Source organism: Schistocerca cancellata, chromosome 4 (genome assembly GCF_023864275.1).
Source record: "Schistocerca cancellata isolate TAMUIC-IGC-003103 chromosome 4, iqSchCanc2.1, whole genome shotgun sequence".
Taxonomy (NCBI): Eukaryota; Metazoa; Arthropoda; class Insecta; order Orthoptera; family Acrididae; genus Schistocerca; species Schistocerca cancellata.
Window position 1 is genome coordinate 678176493 of NC_064629.1, and position 22694 is coordinate 678199186.

Below are 22694 nucleotides of genomic sequence, written 5' to 3' on the forward strand. Positions count from 1 at the left end.
AAGTATAGCAACAACCTGTTAAGCGAGCTTGAAACCGAACATTCGTTGTCAGGTACAGAAGAATCTCACCATCAACGTGGAAGGAGATATTGAACGTATATAGAGAATGACTGCTCGAATGGTCACAGACCTGTTTGGGACATGGGGGAATGTCATGGACATGCTGAAGAAACTGAACTGGAAGAAGCTTGAATATGACGCAAACTAAATTTGAAATCTAGGAAAACATTATAACCCCCTATGTATTGCCCCCGTAGGAATCGCGAGGACAAGATTAGACCAATTACGAGGCCCACAGAGGTATTTAAAGGTATTTAACCAATCATTCTTGCCGCGCTCCATACGTAAATGGAACGGAAAGAAGCCCTAAAAGCTAGTACAATGGAAAGTACCGTCTGACATGCACTTCACAATGTTTTGCAGAGTATCGATATAGACGTAGAAGGGTGATTCAAACCCTTCAATCTTCTAGGACATACAGGTTGTCAGATTACAAGTCAGGAATTGATTCGAGGTTTCTTCGGTCCTTTTAGCATTGTCGCCTCATCGAAGGACGCTATTGGCACCTTGAGTACGGACAACACGGTACTCAGAGATGCACGTTTTGACTGAAACAAGTATGGAATAGCATGGAGAATAGCTGTGTATTTACGTCGAGAACCGCCATTAACGGGTTAGAAACAGAGGATAACCGACACTTCTGCAGAAATTCGGCCACTACAAATTAGCAGTGACACACGAAATTCCTCCTCGACTTTGTAGAAAATGTGCAACCAGCGCATGTGATTAAACTGGCTATGTTCAGGATTTAAAAACTTCTTCGAGACAATGCAGCGAGGTGGCACGGGATATATCCATTAGAGGGATATTTTGGAAACGTAGGCTTCAAATTACCCTCCATCTATGCTGATTCAGATTTTTCTCGGCTTCCCTTAATCACCTCAAGAAAACGCCGCAGAGGTTCCTTTAACAGTCTGTAACCAAGTTCCTCCATCAAGCTCGTCCAATTGAACCAGCGCTGCGTTTCAAATGACGGCGGTGTGGTCAGGAACATTACCCTCTAACCTTGGCTCTTTCATTGGAACATCAAAACTAATGTGATTCGCCTTAAGAAAAAGGAGGTATAGCACCATGATTCTCTACCCCTTATTGCCGTTTCATTTACTAACAGGAAACTATCCCAATACACGTTTCATGCAAGTATGAGACGACAGTTAACAGTTGAGTTGATTGGTCTTCTTGTGCGAAATTTCTTTCACTCTGATTTTCATTTCCTTTTCATTTCTTTAACGAACAATGATTTAGAAATTCTGCCGTTTAAGATACAGGTAATTTCTTTCTGAGTTGAATATTCTTCGCATACAATGTGTTAGTGGCACATAATAGCATCCAACTTCCCAGTGTAGATAGCTTACATGAAACCAATAAAAGGAACAGAAGCTCACAGTTCGCTGAATGTTAGTTATGATGGTGTTTGTGCAATACGCAAAAAGAGCATGCTGCTCTAACACATCAGGCAACAACAATGATTGTCAGTTTCTGCTGGGATGTTCGTATTTTTAGTCATGAAACAACTCTGCATCTTGCAGTGAAGTACTTAAGGGAGAATATCATTTACAGTAGATGCAGTAGCCAGCTGCTGCTCTGTTCTTTAAACTATTGAGAACGAAACATTCACTTCATCCAGTAATATAAAGCCACACATAAAACTTGTCATCATATATACTTAACAAGAAAATAAGTTGATCATCCTGCATTTGCAGCCACCTGCGAACCCTCAAACACGCCACGTTCCACACACAGCTGGGAGTAATTACCTTCTATTTCCTTCAGTATCTCGTGAAACATTGTACTCAACAACTGAGTGTAGTGACAATGTGGTAAAATTTCCAGGACTCTCCTGTAAAGTCCCGGTAGAATTAATTACCAATTATCTCCCTCTGGCCAATGCATGATGTGCGAGTTGGGCGAAATTAATTTGTGAATGAGTGCGACGAGTGTTTACGTTTGTGTTGATATGGATGAGAATGGAAATGATAGGAAAGCAGAGAACTAAAGTCGTTTAACGAGCATGGCCTATTTATCGCTAACAACAAGGGCTCCGTCATCAGTACTTTCTTTCTTCATACCCCCGTAGTTGACTGCAGAATGGTTCACACTTTAACCCTGAGCATCTGCATACAGTTTACAAATCGTAGTAGTAGTAGTAGTAGTAGTACGCCTGCACTTCAGCTTTTGCAACAATTTCTACTGATGCAAATTTTTTTCTACCACCAGGATTCGTACTGGATATCTCCAGTAAGCAGTATCGGTCAAGGTGATGAGTTCTCTTTAGTGATCCGAGTTCTAAGTCACACGACGATCATGACTTCCAGCATCACATAAGCCCATACGATCATCAGTAGAGCTCATGTTCATGCGCATTGACAGAAGAGATCCATTAGTGTTCGATTACGCTATTGGTGAAATATCACTGGAAACAGTAACTACCGCAAAGTACCTAGGAGTAACCATTCGGAGCGACATGGAGTGAAATGATCACATAGAACTAAAGGCAGGAAAGCAGAGCAAGGCTGAGATTCGTTGGAAGAATCTTAAGGAAATGTGATTCATCCACGAAGCAAGTGAGTTACATAATGCTTGTTCAACAGCTTTTAGTAATGTTAATCAGCTTGGGACCCTTAATAGGTCTGATTATAGAAGGGACAGAAAAGGATACAACGAAGAGCGACACGTTTCGTCACGGTATCGTTTAGTTAGTGCGAAAGTATTAAGGAGATACTCAACATAAACCAATGACAAACTGTGCATGAGAGGCGTTGTGTAGCACGGAGAGGTTTACTGTTGAAATTCCGGGGGCATATGTCCGAAGAAGAGTCTGGCAGTCCATTAATTTCTCCTACATACGTCTCGCGAAATGACCACTACGAGAAAATGCGAGAAATTTTCATTCTGACGGTTATTGACAATAGTTCTTCTCACGTATTAGTTGCGAATGGAGAGAGGAAGCGGGAAAATATTAGTACTAGAAACATATTCCGTCACAGACCGTAAAGTGGCTTCCGGAATATAAATTTAGGTATAGATACACGACGCAAGCCAAACAGTTATATTTAGTCACGGAAATCCAACCAAACATGTATGAAGCTTAAAATGTTTGACTCCACAAACGGTCGACAAACTACAGTCACTAAAACAATGAAATTTTTAAAAGATTACATAACTAGTTTCGACGCACTTAGTCATCATTTTCAAATGTAATCACAAACCTGGAAAACTGCGTTAACAATTGCGACCACACTTCTTTCAAATATTCCGAAAAATACACCACAACCAGTAAATTGAAGCAAAGGCAGTAGAAACGGGTCACAAGACGCCATGACAGTCTTTGGTTGATAGGTCATTTCACACCTTAATGCAGTGTAGATAGAAACTCCATCGAGATTAAAGATATTATATACTCTTGCACTGCGTCCTGCAGTGATACGATCATTTTGCACTTTAGTGCAGCAAGCCCGAAACTAGAACATAGGACGCAATCGTACTGTGTTCTGCTACTGAAATCTTACAAAGACGATGCACTCCCATTTGGGACTAACACAAGACTAAGCTGCAAGCATGACATCGCTTGTTGCACATCCAGGCAACTGGAGCGATGTCATGCTTGCAGGCTAGACATGTGTTAGCCCCAAATGGGAGTGGATTGTCGTTATAAGATTTCATTAGCAGAGCACTGTACGAGTTCGTCTTGAGTTCTAGTTTGGGGCTTTCTGCACGTTATAATATTACGGCGTGTGAGCCTTTGTTTGCAAAATGATCGTTGCATCACTGCAGGACGTAATGCAAGGGTATATAATACCTTTCATCCCGATGCAGTTTTCATCTACACTGCATTAAGATGTGAAATGACTGATCAACCAAAAACTGTGATGACGTCTTGTGAACCGTTTCTGCTGCCTTTGTTTCTGTTTACTGGTTTTGATGTATTTTTCGCAATATTTGAAAGAAGTGTGGTTACAATTATTAGCCGGCCGAGGTGGCCGAGCGGTTGTAGGCGCTACAGTCTGGAACCGCGTGACCGCTAGGGTCGCAGGTTCGAATCCTGCCTCGGCCATGGATGTGTGTGATGTCCTTAGGTTAGTTAGGTTTAACTAGTTCTAAGTTCTGGGGGACTGATGACCTCAGAAGTTAAGTCGCATTGTGCTCAGAGCCATTTGAACCATTTTTTTGTGTAATTATTAATGCAGTTTTCTAGGTTTGTGGTTACTCAGTGCGTCTAAACTAGTTATGTAATTTTTTAAAAATATAATGGTTTTAGTGACTGTGGCTTGATGACCGTTTTCGGTGTCAAATAAACATTTTAAATTTCATTCAGTCGCACTCGCTGACTACAGTTATGTCGAAATACAAAATTTATCAAGTGTTTGCAGTCTTTATTTAATACAGTAATTGTCCTAATATTTCCAGCCACTGTGAAATTTCTTTAGCGCATCGGCTAGGAACACGATGTAACTAAAATTATTCACATACAAACTTCCTGTCAAAAGCTGAATATCACGCTAAGATATTTTCAGAACTGCAATATCCGATAGAGCCTAACCGCGGAGCTTGTATTCACTTTACGATTAGGCTTACGTGTCGTATAGCAGCAAGGTTATTCATGTCTCCTCCTGCCAGATGTCACAAAGAATCCACCTGCCACATCAGTGAAGTCCAGTGATCTATTCAGATGGATCAGCGCGGACCGCAACGCATTCAGCTGCAGGCGAGGTGGTCCTGCCTTCGATCCGCTGTGGCTTGCTCCCCTTTTGCTGCACTTATGTCGAATCGACCAGCCGTATGTTATCTTGAACGAGGAAGGCTCGCGAGAGAGGCAGATAACGCCGTGTATGCCGCGACGGAACGTGACAAGACCTTTGATGTTCACCTTCTATACAATCGGCTTATCAGAAAACGTGAGCAGCGTTTTCAGGATGTCCGTTCCCGAGGGGGCCCTTGTTTGAACAGAGGCAACATCTCGTGAAAATATTTCCGAGTAATCTACAAAAATATTGCGCCGGTACACCTGGTTATATTTTCCTCTAACGAAGTTTGTCGTTAACAACCGCTGAGAGCATAAAAACAAACGGAACAGTAACAATAAGGATTCCGTCCAATAACTGCAAGTTTAACCTGGCTCGGAAACAAAAAGGGACTATCATCTAATAAAAAAAAAAAATCTGGCAACACCACTTCCCTAGATTATTACCGGTACTGACAGTCTTATTATTACAGTTATAACAAAAAATAATATTTGATTGTCAACTACTCCAACAACGTCGTGGAAAATTATGTATTTCGTCTCTAACAAAAGTTGTTCTCCTTGAGGTGATCTATCACCCTTAGACGTTTAATGCAAAGACTGAAATACACTATGCACATAATCAATTTCTTAACTCATGTGCTAATAGAATAAGCAGCATCTGTTAGATAGTGGTTATTACGAACAAAAAAAATTGAAACGAGCATTTAAATGTAACAGTACAAAAAGCAAACAGATTCCACGTCAAGGGTAAAATTGAGAGGACGATGGTTAGAACACATCGGGTTGTCTAAATTTAAATTTCCCATAGTATTCTGGAACTACTTCAACAATATGCGGAAACGGTTCCTTTAATAAAAAGCTGTGGAGATTTCTTTCCAGCTGTCTGGTGATCCAGCAGTCTCTAATGTTTTGAGTACTAACACCAAAAGAACACAGGAAATGTATTCGCAGCTGCAAATATGAACCATCTTCGGCTGTGAACTGGAATGACGACAATGAAAATTTGTGTTGGGTAGGGACTCGAACCCACATTTACCACTACACCGAAGCGGTCGGCCGGCCGGAGTGGCCGAGCGGTTCTAGGCGCTACAGTCTGGAACCGCGCGACCGCTACGGTCGCAGGTTCGAATCCTGCCTCGGGCATGGATGTGTGTGACGTCCTTAGGTCAGTTAGGTTTAAGTAGTTCTAAGTTCTAGGGGACTGATGACCTCAGATGTTAAGTCCCATAGTGCTCAGAGCCATTTGAACCATTTGAAGCGGTCGCCTTAAACGCTCCGGCCATCCGTGCACGAATCACGGCCTGACCAAGACTTCCGTAATTAGAATTATATATTAATACCTTCAGCTGCTGACGGGTGTTGATATATATCAACGGAGACAGATGAAAATGTGTGCCCCGACCGGGACACGAACCCGGGATCTCCTGCTTATACGGCAGACGCTCTATCCATCTGAGCCACCGAGAGCACTATGGATAATGAAACTGCAGGGACTATCTTGCGCACGCCTCCCGCGAGACGCACATTCTCACCTTGTATGTCCACACACTACATTCGTAGTATCCCTCCCCAACACACTCATTACTCATGGAAGACATTCTTACCAAGTCCCGTAAGAGTGACCGAAAGAACAGACACCATATCCATATAAGTATACAAACTTCCGTATGTTGTCGTCCATGTGTCACAACATTCACTCGTACGTTACGTTTATTCACATCCACGAGGGACATATTTACTGAGAGTCGAGGGCCTGGTATTGGAGAATAAATACGAAATACCAGTGCCTGTGTTATTAAGAAGTACGATGTAATGTACATTCGGACTTGCTTGCATGCACGCACGCGCGCACTAAAAATAAAAAAAGAAACAAATACTATCCGAACAGGCCTTGAAAGCCTAACGGTACCGACCGGCCGCCGTCTCATCCTCAGCCCTTAGGCGTCACCTGATGCGGATATGGAGGTGCATGTGGTCAGCACACCGCTCTCCCGGCCGTTGTCAGTTTTTGTGACCGGTGCCTCTACTTCTTAGTCAAGCAGCTCCGCAGTTTGCCTCACAAGGGCTGAGTGCACCCCGCTTGTCAACAGCACTCGGCATACCCCGACGGTAACACTTCCAAGTCCCAACCAAGTCCGTCAGTGCTTAACTTCGGTGAGCTAACGGGAAGCGGTGTTACCACTACGACAAGGCCGTTGGTTGCATGTATGCACTGTATTTCATAATAAAAGAACAGTTTACAAGTCTCTTGATGGTCATGCTGTCTGAGTGTGAGGGCACCATGAGGACAAAACGAAGAAGGACATACAGAGATTTAAAACACGCGTTTTACTTAATGTAACTGGGATGCTCTTTCGGCAGGACGGTTAAGGTTTCGTATTTTCACCGTAATACTAGTAAGCTGTAGGCTGGAAAGCAACAAGAATGCCCGCATCTCGTGGTTGTGCGGTAGCGTTCTCGCTTCCCACGCCCGGGTTCCCGGGTTCGATTCCCGGCGGGGTCAGGGATTTTCTCTGCCTCGTGATGGCTAGGTGTTGTGTGATGTCCTTAGGTTAGTTAGGTTTAAGTAGTTCTAAGTTCTAGGGGACTGATGACCATAGATGTTAAGTCCCATAGTGCTCAGAGCCATTTGAACCATTTTTTTTGCAACAAGAATGCGTCAGGAACATAATCTTTTAAGGGCTCCATACCTCAGTCGATAAAAACGCAAACCATACAGGATCAGCCCGCATCTCGTGGTCGTGCGGTAGCGTTCTCGCTTCCCACGCCCGGGTTCCCGGGTTCGATTCCCGGCGGGGTCAGGGATTTTCTCTGCCTCGTGATGGCTGGGTGTTGTGTGCTGTCCTTAGGTTAGTTAGGTTTAAGTAGTTCTAAGTTCTAGGGGACTGATGACCATAGATGTTAAGTCCCATCGTGCTCAGAGCCATACAGGATCAAACTTCCTGGCAGATTAAAACTGTGTGACGGACCGAGACTCGAACTCGGGATCTTTGCCTTTCGCAGGCAAGCTGTGAAGACAGGTCGTGAGTCGTGCTTGAGTAACCTAGTCGGTAGAGCACTTCGCCGCGAAAAGCAAACGTCCCGAGTTCGAGTCTCGGCCCGGCACACAGTTTTAATCTGCCAGGAAGTTTCATATTAGCGCACACTCCGCTGCAGAATGAAAATCTCATTCTGGTCTACAGCATCACTTTGTTGTTCGTGTGTTAAGACCCCTCTTTCTCAGGGATGAGTAGAGGCATCAAGTTGAAATTAATGTGAAAGACTGAGGTCCACAGTCACTTGGTAGTGTAAAAAATTTAAGCTTCTAAGTCTAGGAAATCAAAAGATACGGCAATTTCTGTCACATAATTTGATAAGCGCAATCTCGCTAATCATAACCTATAGATGAACTACCTATACAGATAATTAACTTTGTAACACCACCTACTAGCCGAAATTGTTGTGTGTCTCACTCACAGGGCACGGCACTGATTACCTCACCATTACGAAAACGATCAACACTGTTGCATGGGAAACTCCAGAGATGAAATGAAATGTTGCATGGCATTACAGGCACGGGTTGTTCAGCCTCCTGGTACACGCCTTTGTATTTGACGCCACCTGCGCTACTTGCGCGCATATGCGATGAAGATGAGATGAAATGATTAAGACAACACAATCACCCAGTGCCCGAGGGAAGAATATCTCCGATCCAAACATGAATCGAACCTGGGACTCCGCAGTCTAGAGGCAACATCACTAACCGCCTTTTTTCTTAATCTTGTTCGTTTAAGTTCGTGGTATTTGGTCTGGGCGGACGTCACATGACACCGTTGATATTTTCACTCAGTTTTTTTGTTACAGAGGACAGTCAGCCTCTGACCAACACGTTGAGCTTCCGTGATGACCCACTAGACGAGCTGCGGCCTTTGCAGATGTCTTAACTAGTTATTCTTATCCTAAGAGGAATTCATTTCTGAACACTTGTTCCTCCTCAAAAGTCCCTTTAATCCTTTCAGACCTGAATTTTTATAGAGAAACGAATTTTTTTAATGCTCTAGTGCTCATAGAAGATTTTAGAAACAAGAGTTATACAAATATATGGACCTGTTTTCAAAATACACTTTGTACACAACTGTGTACACCGAGTCTCAGTCAACACTGATATCTCTGTAGATCAAAACATTTTCAAAATGGTTCAAATGGCTCTGAGCACTATGGGACTGAACATCTTAGGTCATAAGTCCCCTAGAACTTAGAACTACTTAAACCTAACTAACCTAAGGACATCACACACACCCATGCCCGAGGCAGGATTCGAACCTGCGACCGTAGCAGTCCCGCGGTTCCGGACTGCAGCGCCAGAACCGCTAGACCACCGCGGCCGGCCTCAAAACATTTTATGTACATCGTGCTGCTCACCTAAGTTCACATATAAACCTTACTTTTATTTACGTAACCGTGCACTGTTGTCTCACACACTGAGCAGCCATTTCCAACACAGCTGTTCGCATTCCAGGCTCATGTATAGGCTTCGGAATGACGTGCGGCTGAGCTGACATCCTGCGTAGGAAGCACAAACTGCACGGAATGGGACCATTCTGTCCCTACAGGTCTAACGAGCTGCTGAGTTACATAATGCCACAAAGAATCTGCCGGGGCTCCTAAGTCCCGCCAGTAAATAAAGGGTTAAATACGGTTCCACTCAGAAATACCGGCGATATCACATTCGGACCCCGTCTCCGTTGAACGTTAATTACCTGGATACGACGAGCTCGCTGCTAAGAACTAGTGTATGCACATGAAAGGAAAGCGGGAAACGGCTTCGGCTGAACGAGTCACAAAAGACACTCAGATATCGAGACGATAAAAGCGTAGCACACAAAACCTGAAGCGAGAGCCCTGGCGGCCGTTTCTCAGGAAGAAACGGAAATCAATCCGCTGAACTTCACGGCGGCTGCGGCCTCGGCGGCCACGCACAGCCCCGCATAATGTTCCCCGCGGACAAATTGCGATTTTTACGCTGGACGAGGCAAGGTGATGAGTTAGGACCGCCGCGCGGTCGTCTTCGTGACTGCGTCCTCACGGGTTGCGTGCAGCACACCGTAGACCACAAATACAGCCAGTGTTACTATCTGAAGACACTGTAGTATGTTTGCGGAAAATGTCTCACCCGGTATTAGCTCCCTACGAACTAATTTCCAAATTTACGTAAAACCAATTATAAATCTCGGTCATGAACGTCAGTATCATTGGAACACCATTGATAAAATATTTTACTAGCGTATTTTCTTCGACCACATGCAGGAATTTATACTACTGGCCAATAAAATTGCTACACCAAGAAGAAATGCATATGATAAACGAGTATTCATTGGAAAAATATATTATACTAGAATTTAGATGTGATTACATTTTCACGCAATTTGGGTGCATAGATCCTGAAAAATCAGTTCCCAGAACAACCACCTCTGGCTGTAATAACGGCCGTGATACGCCTGGGCATTGAGTCAAACAGAGCCTGGATGGCGTGTGGTACAGCTGCCCATGCAGCTTCAACACGATACCATAGTTCATCAAGAGTGGTGACTGGCGTTGTGACGAGCCAGTTGCTCGGCCACCATTAACCAGACGTTTTCAATTGGTGAGAGATCTGGAGAATGTGCTGGCCAGGGCAGCAGTCGAACATTTTCTGTATCCAGAAAGGCCCATACAGGACCTGCAACGTGCGGTTATGCATTATCCTGCTGAAATGTAGGGTTTCGCACGGATCGAATGAGGGGTGGAGCCACGGGTAGTAACACATCTGAAATGTAACGTCCACTGTTCAAAGTACCGTCAATGCGAACAAGAGGTGACCGAGACGTGTAACCAATGGCACCCCATACCATCACGCCAGATGATACGCCAGTATGGCGATGACGAATACACGCTTCCAATGTGCGTTCACCGCGATGTCGCCAAACACGGATGCGACCATCATGATGCTACAAACAGAACCTGGATTCATCCGAAAAAAATGACGTTTTGCCATTCGTGCACCCAGGTTCGTCGTTGAGTACACCATCCCAGGCACTCCTGTCTGTGATGCAGCGTCTAGGGTAACCGCAGCCACGGTCTCCGTGCTGCAAACGTCGTCGAAATGTTCGTGCAGGTGGTTGTTGTCTTGCAAACGTCCCCGTCTGTTGACTCAGGGATCGAGACGTGGCTGCACGATCCGTTACAGCCATGCGGATAAGATGCCTGTCATCTTGACTGCTAGTGATACGAGGCCATTGGGATCCAGCACGGCGTTCCGCATTACCCTCCTGAACCCACCGATTCCATATTCTGCTAACAGTCATTTGATCTCGACCAACGCGAGCACCAATGTCGCGATACGATAAACCGCAATCGTGATAGTCTACAATCCGACTTTTATCAAAGTCGGAAACGTTATGGTACCCATTTCCCCTCCGTACACGAGGCATCAGAACAACGTTTCACCAGGCAACGCCGGTCAACTGCTGTTTGTGTATGAGAAATCGGTTGGAAACCTTCCTCATTTCAGCACGTTGTAGGTGTCGCCACCGGCGGCAACCTTGTGTGAATGCTCTGAAAAGCTAATCATTTGCATATCACAGCATCTTCTTCCTGTGGGTTAAATTCCGCGTCTGTAGCACGTCATCGTCCTAGTGTAGCAATTTTAATGGCCAGTAGTGTAGATTTGCTACCTGCTTGCCTCTGAGCAGATTGTACACGCTTCAAGGGAAAAAAATGAAATCGGCGACGCACCACGAAGGAATTATCCGAACGGGGAAAAATTGTACATGTACAGGAAACAATTGATTATAATTTCAGAAAAATTGGATGATTTATTCAAGAGAAAGAGCTTCACATACTGAACAATTCAGTAACACTTTGACCCACCTCTGGCCCTTATTCAAGCAGTTATTCCGCTTGGTATTGCTTGACAGAGTTCTTGGATATCTACCTGAGGTGATATCGTACCAAAAATTCTGTCCAACTGACGCGATATTGTCAAAATCCTGAGCTGTTTGGAGAGACCGTATCCATAATGCTCCACACGTTCTCAATTGGTGAGAGATCGGGCGGCCTTGTTGGCCAACGAAGGTCTTGGCAAGCACGAAGACAAGCAGCAGAATCTTTTGCTGTGTGCGAGCGGGCATTATTTTACTCAAATTTAAGCCCAGGATGTCTTGCCATTAAGGCCAACAAAACGGAGCGTAGAATATCGTCGATATACGTCTGTGCTGCAAGAGATGACAATGAAAGAGGTCCTGCTATGAAATGAAATGGTACCGTAGACCATCACTGCTGGTTGTGGGGACGTATAGCGGGCGATAGTCAGGTTGGTATCCCACCGCTGTCCAGGGCGTCTCCAGATATGTCTCCATTGGACATCACGGCTCAGTTCATAGCAGACTCGTCACTGAAGACAATTCTACTCCAGTCACTGAGATTCCACGCATAAGACCAGAATATTTGCACCACTTGCTCGAACGACGCCGTGTCAATAAGCGTGATAAACTGAATTATTTGGTTTCCGACGGTTAGGGCGTCCACTCGCGGTGTTCGTGCACCTACCCAAATCTCTGTGCCCTGTGTCGTGCTCTGAACAGAGATACCCGCTTTGGAGAGGTGACGTCTGCAGCCCACAGTGAAGTGGTTCTTACGGCTGCTTACTAATAGCTGTTTACGGCACTGACTTGGTTAGTAATTTGCTGCGCCGTGACCCGTCTACCTCCCCTTACAGTCCACAATAGTCCACGACGATCCTTCTCTTCAACACTCTGTATGTCCATCTTTATACAGACCGTTGTGGGAACTCGGCTGTTCAGTACATAATGTCGAATCAAAACATCTTTCAGCAGTCTAAATTCCCAAGTTGTTATTTTATCGAGCAAATAGTTTCGGCGATATATTACGCCATCTTCAGGAACTCTAACCAAGAAATGGTTCAAATGGCTCTGAGCACTATAGGACTTAACATCTGAGGTCATCAGTCTTCTAGAGCTTGGAACCACTTAAACCTAACTAACATAAGGACACCACACACATCCATGTCCGAGGCAGGATTCGAACCTGCGACCGTAGCGGTCGCGCGGTTCCAGACTGAAGCGCCAAGAACCGCTCAGAAGCAATGATATTTAGGCCTTCGAGTTACGTAATAAAATGTTTATTTACTTCTATTATAATCTGCTTTCTCTATAAATACTAACCACCTGTGTAAATATATCTCTGTCATAAATAATTTCTAATAGATCAAGATGCAACGATAATGAAAGAAACGTGCGTGTTTACATTACATCGAAGTCACCAGAATAACACAGCAGCTCGCGCATTGCAAACATTACGCTTGATGCCGTAGTGCTCGAAAAACGCACTTCGTATTGGGAACTATTTCCCGAAACGCGTCGTGCGGGCAATAAATAATGAAAAATTGCGATTGGCAACAGCAAATGTTATTGTACAACAAACCACACCATGAGTCTATGCAAGCAAACGATTAGTATCACTCAACATGGCTGTTACGTATTCAATTGGCTTCAAATATGGCGGAGCCTTGGCAAGTCTCTCTTGTTTATAGAGGTCATCCCAGTCAAGTGACACGCCAAACTATTCCATTCATCGCAGCAGTACGGGCGCTCTCTCTGGCACAGCAGCTACCACTAATTCAGTTGCTCATGAGTGCATATCGGAAACGGGAACCAGATGTTCTGGGCTGTCCGCGAGCTGACAACACAATAAAACGGGCTGAGATATTTACAGCTGCGTTCATTCCCTATCCATCAGAGACAAATTATAAATGCGTTTGTGCATAATTTTATCCACTAATATGCGAACGCGAAAGATAATCCACTGTACTTACAGAATAACTAGGTCGCCTTCCGTATTGCGCAGAAATTAATTTGCGAAACGCTGCTGCGAAAGGTATTTTAGTTCCGTTGTAATAATGTTTATGCAAGCAAACGTGTTTAGCTAGCGAAACAATTTCTGATATTGGTCGCGGATGGATTCTGTTTAATGTCCGGGCCGAAAGCAAATTCTGTGAGGTCATCTCACGATTACCTTTACAGGCCTGCGCCTCACCGAATCGCTTCAGTATTGACGGTTACGTTTCAAAGCAGGCCGCGCAATATAAGTGAAAATAAAGGATTTACGAGCGACGTCAGCATTTTTATTGCTTATTTTGTGGTGCGCGGCGGCTGTAAAGGAGCACCTGACAGAATGACAATACAGCACCTGCAGCGGCCGCCACTATATATATGCATCGCCAGACCTACGATGTCGTTCTGGGATTGCCGAAAAGAATGGGTGTATGCTGTGTGGACCGAATAAACGAGTAAAGTGTCATTAACATTAAATTTTACTCTGCGTCGATTTTCTTCGCAGCTCAAGAAGGTTACGTGGAAATTCATTTCCAGGGAAGTGATACTGAAGCCTTCAAATTATTTGGGTACGGTGTTGTTTATTAACAAGGAGATGCTCGTCCACCTCCAGTCGCAGAAGCTACAAGAGAGGCGTATTGTACCACAATACCGTTTACTGTTGAAATTCCGAGAGCGTACATACCCATAAGATTCAAACAGCGCATAGCACCCGCCTACCTATATCTCGCAAAATGACCCTGAAGGTAAAGTTAGAGATACTAAAACTCGTATGAAGCTCCCCAACAGTCAGTCTTTTCGCTCGTCGGAACAGGAAAGGGGGAGGGTAGGGAAGTGATAGTAGCACCACAATTACCCTCCACCACACGCTTTAAGATGATTTACGGAGTGTAGATTTAGAAGTAGAACGTGAAATAAATTCGGTGTATTTAATTTGTTACGGTACTACATAAATTTCTAGGTTATGAATACAGAAAAAAAAATTTAGTTGATGTTAATGACAAGCTACATTAGAACGAATTTGTTCACATAAGAGAAAAATCGTTCAAAAGTTCATTAAAAAGGAAAGATTAGAATATTTTCGGTTCCAGTGCCAATTAGATTGCGCTATTGTGCATTCCAGTGGTGATAAAATTTGTGCCAAGCATTGACCATAGACTCGTAAACAGAAATGGAGACAACGTATGGGTTTCGAAGCGCTAACTATCACTGCATTAATAATACATCATCATCTGTCACTACCGTTTCATCTTATATTGAAATCAGATGTCACAGTTAGAACTCCAATAGTACAAAATATAGTGCTTTATTAACATGTTTGTCTGATTTTGTTTTTTACCTTCACGGTTCCGTTGTACCTAAAGTCACGGGGCACAAACAAGAAAAACAGATTCAGTTGAGCATGTGTGTACGAACTATATAGCATGATTATAATCCATTGCAAGAAATGTATTCGTAATTGCGAATATAGCCAGACTCAAGCTGCACAACGTATTGGAGAGAATGATAATCTGTGCCGGACCATGACTCGAACCCGGATTTCCCACTTTACTCGAGCGGTCACCTTAACCGCCACGATCACCAAGCACGCCTCCAGCACCGACCCAAACTTCTGTATGTCACTGCGTGTCTGTGTCTTGTACTCGCACTGATCATATTCACAGGTACGAATACGTTTCTCGTATTTCATACAGCTGTCGATCGCAACAGTGCCCATCCCTTCAGACTTGCATGTCTGAAGGACATTGCACAGTACATCGTTAAATCATAGGCACTGCAATATAATTTTCCATTATGTTAATGAAATTGATAACTCTAAGAGAAATAAAAACAAGAAAAGGAAAAAAAAGACACAGGACAAATAAAAAGCGTGTGCCTTTCACATATCTCATACCATGGAGTCCTTAGCCATATTATATTTGCTTATCACTTTTTCTCCATGTTGGTTATTCTTTCTTAATGTGCCGAAAAGTTGCTACTGGCTCACATTCAGCCTTTACTCAACGTAAACGTCAGATTCAAACATGGTTAATGTAATGGAATGCTCCGCCACGTAAACGATAGTAACAGATGAAGAAGCTCTTTTCAATTAGCAGTAGTAATGTGCTTGAGGAAAACTCGGGTGTATATCCCTGAGTACTTCCGTCTGCTTTGGCCACGTGTATGTAAAGAGACAGTGAAAGTGAAGTTATGTACAAACACCTGTAAGGGGTACGAGAAATCAAGGGTTTTGTAGCAAGTATCATTTTCTGTGTGTTCTTTCGTTACTATGGCTCCCTCAGCGTACATTATTCTAGCTAAAGGAGCCTTAAGAAATAAACTGGGCACGTTTTGAAGGGACGCCACGCGATGCGAATGAAGAAAATCGCACTTTGTGCGGTTTTGTAGGGCACGAGCTGCCCCTCCAGGGCAACCCCTCTGTTGCTATGACAACATGCATTTATTGAATGGGGAGGGGTCTGTGCGCTTGGCACGCCATTCGTAACTCCAAGACGCCCCACTCGCCCCAAGTAGTCCCACGTGCTGACGCCCGGCCCAGACCACATGTATGTTACTCCGCAGTGTTGGCACATTCCTACTGGACGCTCCAATAAGCAACATCTTATGCGGCTTAACACAGCAAAAATACGAGCGTTTACTTCTCAGCCCTACAGCAATTTTTTTTTTTGCTTGTTTGATTATCAGTTTCTAAGAACACCATTAGTCTAGAGCGGAACACTGATTCACCAGCAAGAAAGTTGTTTCATTGTATACACTGACTGACTGCAATTCCCATCCAGAACGCTCTTTAATGTTAATACACTCCGAGACACATAAAAACAAACTTACCACGAAGCTATTATCCGAATGGGGCAGAAGCTGGTAGATGTGATGTACATGCACAGACAAACAAATAACTAAAAGCCGGTCAGAGTGGCCGAGCGGTTCTAGGCGCTACAGTCTGGAACCGTGCGACTGCTACGGTCGCAGGTTCGAATCCTGCCTCGGGCACGGATGTGTGTAATGTCCTTAGGTTAGTTGGGTTTAAGTAGTTCTGTTCTAGGGGACTGATGACCTCAGAAGTTAAGTCCCATAGTGCTCAGAGCCATTTGAACCAAACAACTAAAATTTCAGAAAAAATTGATGATTTATTCAAATGGTTCAGATGGCTCTGGTCACTATGGGACTTAACATCTGAGGTCATCAGTCCCCTAGAACGTAGAACTACTTAAACCTAACTGACCTAAGGACATCACACACATCCATGCCCGAGGCAGGATTCGAACCTGCGACCGTAGCAGTCACGCGGTTTGGGACTGAAGCGCCTAGAACCGCTTGGCCAAAGCGGCAGGCGATGATTTATTCAGGAAAAAGAGTTTCACAAATTAAGCGAGTCCGTAACACGTTGGTCCACCGCCGCGCGGGGTTAGCCGAGCGGTCAAAGGCGCTGCAGTCATGGACTGTGCGGCTGGTCCCGGCGGAGGTTCGAGTCCTCCCTCGGGCATGGGTGTATGTGTTTGTCCTTAGGATAATTTAGGTTAAGTAGTGGGTAAGCTTAGGGACTGATGACCTTAGCAGTTAAGTCCCATAAGATTTCACACACATTTGAACATTTTTGTTGGTCCACCTTTGGCTCTTATGCAAGCTGACTGATAGGGTTGTTGGATATCCTGAGGAATATCGTGCAAAATTCTGTGCTATTGGCTCTTTAAATTGTCAAAATACCGAGCTGGTTGGAGGGCTCTGCCTATATGGCTCGAAATGTTCTCAGCTGAGGAGAGATCCGATGACGTTGCTGGCCAACGTAGGGTCTGACAAGCACGAAGACAAGCAGTAGAAACTCGCCGGGGCCGGGCGGTCATTATCTTGCTGAAATGTAAGCCCTGGATGCCTTGCTACGAAGGGCAACAAAACGACGCATAGAATGTCGTGGACGTACCGCTGTGCTGTAAGGTTCAAAATGTTCAAATGTGTGTGAAATATTACGGGACTTAACAGCTAAGGTCATCAGTCCCTAAGCTTACACACTACTTAACCTAAAGTATCCTAAGGACAAACACACACACCCATGCCCGATGGAGGACTCGAACCTCCGCCGGGACCAGCCGCAAAGGTCATGACTGCATCGCTTTAGACAGCTCGCTGTAAGGGTACAGCGCATGTAACCAAAAGGGTCTTGCTATGAAAAGAAATGTCACCCTAGACCATCACTCCTGGTTTTCGGGTCGCATGGCGGGTGACAGTGAGGTTGGTATCCGCACGCTGTCCAGGTCGTCTCCAGACATGTCTTCTGCCTGGAATCTCATTGCCTGGAGTAGAAATGTCGTCACTGACGAGTCTCGTTTCGGCCTGAACCCCGCTGACCAGCGAAGACGTGTCTAGAGACACCCAGGACTGCTGTGGGATATCACCCTGCCTGTCCAGGTTTCGAGAGGGTGCGTTTCTGGATGAGGTATCGAATATATTGCTTCCCACTACTTATACCTCCAGAGGAGATCACGATTGTAAAATTAGAGAGATTCGAGCGCGCACGGAGGCTTTCCGGTACTCGTTCTTCCCGCAAACTGGAACAGGAAAGGGAGGTGGCACGTAAAGTGCCCTCCGCCACACACCGTTCGGTGGCTTGCGGAGCATAAATGTAGAAGTACGCCGAGGAGTGATGGTCTGGGGTGCCATTTCTATTCATAGCAGGACCCCTTTGGTTGTCATCCGCGGGACGCTTACAACATAGCGGCACGTCAACGATATTCTACGCCCTGCCCCGTTTTGTTGCTTTTCGTGGCAAGGCATCCTCGGCTTAAGTTTCATCATGATAGTGCTCGGTATTCCACGGTAAGAGTTTCTCCTGCTTTTCTTCGTGTTTTACAAACCCTAGGTTGGCCAGCAAGGTCGCCGGATCTCTTTCCATTTGAGAACATTTGGACCATTACGGGCAAAGCCAGTTCGGTATTTTAACGATGTAACGCTCCAGTTGGTCAGAATTTTGCACTATAAACCTGAGGAGGACACACACAAAATCTGTCTATCAATGCCAAGCCGAATAATTGCTTGCATAATGGCTAAAGGTGGACTAACGCGTTACTGATTTGCTCAGTTTGTTAAGCTCTTTTCCTTGAATAAATCATCCATGTTCCTGAAATTGCTGAAACATTTAGAGAGACAGCAAGATTTACTTGATTTATTAACGTAAGAGCCAACAGGGGGCAATATCTACAGGGAGAGAGACGTTCTCGTATAAATAAGAGGACCGAAGTAGAAGGTAATTCTTATGAACCTGGCGCATTTTTCATTCATTCTCATGTTCAAATTTTGGATCAGAAAGTTTCAAAATAGTTCAAATGGCTCTAAGCACTATGGGACTTACCATCTGAGGCCATCAGTCCCCTAGACTTAGAACTACTTAAACCTAACTAACTTAAGGACATTACACACATCCATGCCCGAGGCAGGATTCGAACCTGCGACCGTAGCAGCAGCGCGGTTCCGGACTGAAGCGCCTAGAACCGCTCGGCCACAGCGACCGGCCAGAAATTTTCAAGTCACTTGTAATCAGTGGATATTATGACGATAAAAAAATCATCTGAAAGGGCTGTGAGAAATAATATTTGTCGTTAACCGAGCCGTTTAACAGAATATAACATTCATGCACCACAACAGGCTTCGGCTGAACTAACTGTACAGTATAATGCTAACGACACGTTATTCACATTTTGTCACTGTATACTCTACTTCATTAGTCGGCCAGGTTTCCAAGTGGATGGCATTATGTAAATTGGGTCTTGAATTAATTCTCATTGCTGCTGTTGACACACAGTACGTAACATTTCCGTCTGCAGCAGTTTACAGCGTTGTCATAGTTCCATAGTATTTTTCAATTCTCTTTCGATTTCGCATAATATATGAACACAAGGAGGAAAGGAAAGAAGATTATGATTTAACGTCCCGCCGCCGACGACGGTATTAGAGACAGAGCCCACACTCCAGTACGGAAAGGACGCGGAAAAAAATTATCTGTGCCGTTTCATACGAGTCATCCCGGCATTCTTCCTAAGAAAGTTACGGAGGATATCCGAACCGTAATTTTAAGCGCCTCATTTCTGAATGCGAGACAGTGCTCCCACTGCGGCAATCGCTCGGTATATATATGTACGTGTGTGTGTTTTTATAAATAGGAAATTGAATTATTGTATCCTCAACTACAACGTTATTCTGCGGAGGCACCATTTAAGAAAGCGCTCTTATTGCGAGGGAACGAAGACGTCCATTCCTTTGGTAAGATACTTCGAATCCAACGAATCTGCTATACCTAATAAACAGCAAGGGCATGTCCAGCTGGTCGTTAAAGTTCTCTCAATAATACGCAATAGAATTAAGTGTTCACACTACGAAATCAAGGGAAAGAGGTATGACACTGAAAGCAGAATACGACAAGCGCGGCTACTAAACTAGACCGCCGTGATAATCGACTGCTTCTCAACGATGCGTAAATCAAAGTAACTGCCCGATGGAAAGTTGAAGAGACGCGAATCGGCTATTACGTTTCGCGATTATAAATGTACTCGCCATTAAGAAGTGCACGGGTGCTCACATGACGTAATGAGATGTCAGCGCCGAACTGTTGTGCTGCAATTCAGCTCAGCCTTTAAGTAAAAGCGCCATCGAACGTCAAGACAAATGGCTTCGATTCAGCTCTGTGTCTCTGTGAATTCACGACCTCTCTTCAGATTCAGTTGGGGCTTTCTCTCCACTCTTTAAATCGTAGAGTACATTCCCTGTTCGATAACAAGTCCACAATAGCACTCTACAAAATTCTAAACCTACAGCCAGGAGGTTTTTCAACGGAGCGAGAGGAATTTACGCTTTGTGAACTGCGTTATAAGTCCTCACCGATTCATCCGTTTGTTCCTTGTGTGATCAGCTGGTGAAATATTTTTTATAGATGTTGCGTACTTGATAGTACAAACGCGGTATTACCATTCATAAGCGATTTTGTCCACCTTCTGCTTAATGTAGACAGTATTAAAAATTGTAATTAATTTATTTTCCGTTTAGAAATAGGGCGCTCTCAACTTTCAAATTTGTAGTGATACTTTTTTAAGACAAGCGCACCTGTAAAGATCATATTCTGTTTCTTGAATGTTTTCGATGAAGAATATTTCAAATTGACACGCTAGGGTCACGTGCCCATTTCCTAACTGTACATTTCTCCTACACTGCCATTAAGAGCCAGTAGAACCACTTTGCTCTCATTCTGGACGTTCTTACAAATTTCAGAAATATACATATCTCGTTACAGCTGCCTTCATGTCTGTTTCTCTAGTATTTAATTGATTCTGCAAGCCAGCGTCGGTGTGAAATGAAGATGGATGGTGCATAATACGTGAAACTGCACAACTGCATATCTATCTGCTTATATCGACCACAATGGGAAGTTTCAACTTAACGCCCAGTGGACTTCAAAATGGCAAAGCCGTCGCATCTCTGCCTAAACTGCTGTAAATGTGAGGAATAAGTAAATCGCTGTGGCCGCCTTCCACACAATTGGTAATTTATACCAAGACGTGCTGAAAAGTAATGCCTCCGAATTTTTTAAATTAAAAAGCCTTAAATCTTGTTAAATGAATCGAACGTTTTTAACATCTACATCTTTACTCTTCATCTCTACATATTTGTTTCTCAACATAATCACCCTGGCGATAAACAGATTTCTCCCAAACAGAGACCACTTTGTTGATACCGTCACACTAGAATGTTTGACTTTGCTGATGAAACCATAAGCTCACCTCTGATTGAACCACTTCACCGCTATCAAAGTGAGTCCTCGAAGATATTCTTTAAGTTTTGGAAACAGATGAAGATCGGGCTGGGCCAAGTCGGGACTGTATGGAAGATGATCGATGAAAGTGAACCAAGGGCGTCGGATTGTTGGACATGTCGCAGGAGAGTCCATGTGCGGACGAACTCTTCGAATTCGAGACTCGTTTACATAATGCTTTTTCTCAAGCACCGACATAAAAACGTTACACACCTCCACGTTACAACTACAGTTCGGAGACCTCTAGTGGCACAGGACTGCACATACGTAAAAAATGAAGAATTAAAGGCTAGAATATTAATAAGTCTTAAGAGCTTTCGCATAAAAATATTCGGAGGCATTACTTTTGAGCACGACATCGTAGATTTACCCAATAGAATAACCATTCTGTAAGTCAGTACACTTAGAGAATAGAGTCTAATAACATATTTATGGTGTTATTATTGGCATATTGGTATCTGAAAGAATATTTTAATTGAGGAATGTATTATTGGCTACAAAATTTCTATCAACATATAGTAATCAACAGAAATAATATATGACAGATATTGCTAGGGACGACTTAAATAACAAAAGTCAGCTGGCTGCGGTGGCCGATCGGTTCTAGCCGCTTCAGTCCGAAACCGCGCGACTGCTACGGTCGCAGGTTTCGAATCCTGCCTCAGGCATGGATGTGTGTGATGTCCTTAGGTTAGTTAGTGTTAAGGAGTTCTAAGTTCTAGGGGACTGATGACCACAGATGTTAAGTCCCATAGTGCTCAGAGCCATTTGAACCAACCCATAGTGCTCAGAGCCATTTTTCAATAACAAAAGTTAAGTACAGGATTTGGATGAAATGCTATCTAAAAATCATCTGCACTTTACAGAGGTGCCCTTGGAATCAAAACTAACCGGTTTCTTCCTGGGGATCGGTGCATTTAAGTCCAGAATGGTCAGCCAGAGGTTTTTATCCGATTCCTTGTAAAGAAATATAGACCGCAATTACCAGCACTATCTAAAAATGCGAAGACTGTAGAGATCAGGGGACATACAATATTTCATCCTTATGGTAATCGACACAATCTGGATATTTCTAGGTGTATGAGTGAGGAATCACCGCTGTGGAAATTGCAGATCACCAACTGAGAAAAAGTCTACGCTGCTGAAGGAACAACGCCACCTAAAATGCTTTCATAGACTTTCCCACATTTCATTCTACTCAGTATGACTTTAACAAGGATCAACA

General features: G+C 44.0%; 1 protein-coding gene and 1 non-coding gene across 2 annotated transcripts in view; both read right to left on the minus strand.

Moving 5' to 3' along the window:
• LOC126184378 (plexin-B) overlaps positions 1-22694 on the minus strand; it is a 981143-nt gene that overhangs the window by 868174 nt on the left and 90275 nt on the right. The window lies entirely within an intron of this gene.
• Trnai-uau (transfer RNA isoleucine (anticodon UAU)) lies at positions 6198-6272 on the minus strand. The gene has a single exon. It is a non-coding gene; the product is annotated as a tRNA-Ile (tRNA).